Here is a 2,381-nt window from a genome sequence, read left to right on the forward strand (position 1 = left end):
GGTTTGGGTTGGAAGGGACCTTAAAGATCATTGAATTCCAACCCCCCTGCCCTGGGCAGGGACACCTCCCACCAGACCAGGTTGCTCCAAGCCCCCATCCAGCCTGGCCTTGAACCCCTCCAGGGATGGGGCAGCCACAGCTTCTCTGGGCAACCTGGGCCAGGCTCTCACCACCCCCACAGGAAAGAATCTCTTCCCAATACTTCATCTCAATCTCCCCTCTTTCAGTTTAAAACCCTTCCCCCTCATCCCATGGCTCCCCTCCCTGATCAAGAGTCCCTCCCCATCCCTCCTGGAGCCCCTTGAGGAACTGGAAGGGGCTCTAAGGTCTCCCTGGAGCCTTCTCTTCTCCAGCCTGAACCCCCCCCAACTCTCTCAGCCCCCCCTCCCAGCAGAGGGGCTCCAGCCCTCCCAGCATCTCCGGGGAGGCCCCATCCAACAGCTCCGTGTCCTTGGGATGGTGGTGGCCCCAGAGCTGGAGGCAGCACTGGGTCGGGGGGGGTCTCCCCAGAGCAGAGCAGAGGGGCAGAATCCCCCCCCCCTCACCCTGGGGGTGCAGAATTTACCCAAGAAAGTCAAAATAGAATTGTCAAAACCCAATTATCCTCCTGGTTCAAAGGGGGAAACTGAGGCACAAAGATGGCAATTCCCAGTTCAGGGCCCTGCAGAGCCCGGGGAAAGGCAATCCCTGCCCTGGGCATCCTAATGGGGGGGGTTGTTGTAGAAAAGACACAAATGGGAGAAAAACAGAAATACCAGCTCTTGAAAAAGAAAAGATACAACCCCCCCTCGCCAGCCCCTTGCTCACAAAAGCCCTGGAAATAGTGGAAATATCCGGTACGGGAGAGCCACTGGTTTCACTGGGGGCTGTTTTGTGTCTGTGTGTGGGCAAAAAGCCATATTTACTGGGGAAACCGTGAAGGAAAATCATGGGATAAGTGGGGTTGTGGCAGCCGGGATGGGGACAGGGTGTCACACCAGTGCTTGGGGAGGCCACAACCCCTTCCCCAGCCCAGTAATCCCAGTAAGAGCAGCACCCGGGGGATTGGATCCACCACTGGGACTGTCACTGCCTGTTTCAAGCACGGAAATGGGAGCCGGGCTCCCTCCTGTCTCCCTTCCTTCCCCATAAATTGTTGATGTTTCCAGGTGGGAATCACCAGTCACATCCTTTAAAAGCTGAGTCACGGCCCTACTGGGCCTGGTGGCCTTTTTTGGCCAGTGACACCCCTGGAAGTTGGCCATGAGTGATCAATCCCTTTCTATTTATCTAGTCCTGAACAGAACTATTTTCCCATTTCTCTGGGTTTTCTCTCTTTTTGACACCTCTCTCTTCCAAACCCAGCCCCACACTCGGGTAGTTCTGGACATTTCGGGGGGGGAGAGTAAATAAGCAGGAAAAAAGGTAGTTTTTAAGGCAGGACGTATGGGGAGGAGACCAAAACAAGTAGAAAAATGCTATTTTTTCTCAGAAACCAAGCACCTCCTCACTTCTGGGGAGCTGCGCTCCCAATCTTCCCTGCGTGTTGGGAAGAGACCCCCTTCTCCCTGCCCTCCCTCCTGAGGGAAGCTTGGGGGACGCGAGAGGTGGGATATGGACCCTCCAGTGGGATTTCAGTGGGAGTGAAGCACCTTCTCCAGCCCTAAAACTCCCCCCGAGGCGCCTCACGGGAAGACTTTAGGCCCCCAAATCCCTCCATAAAACCCCAAACGCAATCCCGAGAGAATTCGCGCTCCAGAGTGGCACCAACTGGGGTTAAACTGGTGAAAATGGGCCGTCTCCCAGCTCCAGCCCTGCGAGGGGGAGGCCAGTTGGGAAGAGCTGGGTTCTGACCAGCGTTTCTTGGCTAGAAAAAAAAACCCCAAAAAACCCACCCTCCTTTTCCATCTCCGGGGAAGTTTCGCCGTGACCCGTGCTACATCCCGGAACGCGGCTCAGACATCGATTTGGGGGGGGACACACGTGTGATGTGACAACGTGCTGACCCCCCCCCAGAAGTCAGAAACAAAGAAGGGAAGGAAAGCAAAAAAAAAAAAAAACCCTAAAACCCCCACCCTCGTGGGCTGCGATTCGCCCTTTTTTTCCGTGAACCCCAGACGTCATTGGGCGCACGGCTATAGATGGAGCTCGGGAGCCCAGGCCAGCCCAGTGCAAGCCCACCCCAGCTCCGTGATGGTGCTGGTGGTACTGGTGGTACTGGTGGCTCCTGGGGGGGGACACGGTGTCTCGGTGGCCCGGGATGCCTTCCAGGGACGGGCTGGTCCCCACGTAAACGGGGGGCGGCCGTGATCCCCCAAGGGTGAAGGCTGAGAGGGAGGAAGAGGAGGCTGCCGTGTATTTTCCCACCCAAGAGGAGGCCTCTGGGAGCCCCCCCCCCCTT

The 2,381-nt window shown here is 57.0% G+C and overlaps 1 long non-coding RNA gene across 1 annotated transcript in view; it reads right to left on the reverse strand.

The window, feature by feature from the left end:
- The window catches only part of LOC106899853, a 25,508-nt gene extending 23,501 nt beyond the window's left edge, over positions 1-2,007 (reverse strand). Inside the window, exon 1 of the long non-coding RNA XR_001414091.1 lies at positions 1,876-2,007. This is a non-coding gene — a long non-coding RNA (uncharacterized LOC106899853). The remainder of the gene's footprint in view (positions 1-1,875) is intronic.
- Between the last annotated feature and the right edge of the window lie 374 nt (positions 2,008-2,381).

This window comes from Calidris pugnax, unplaced genomic scaffold (assembly GCF_001431845.1).
Source record: "Calidris pugnax isolate Ruff unplaced genomic scaffold, ASM143184v1 scaffold540, whole genome shotgun sequence".
Taxonomy (NCBI): domain Eukaryota; kingdom Metazoa; phylum Chordata; class Aves; order Charadriiformes; family Scolopacidae; genus Calidris; species Calidris pugnax.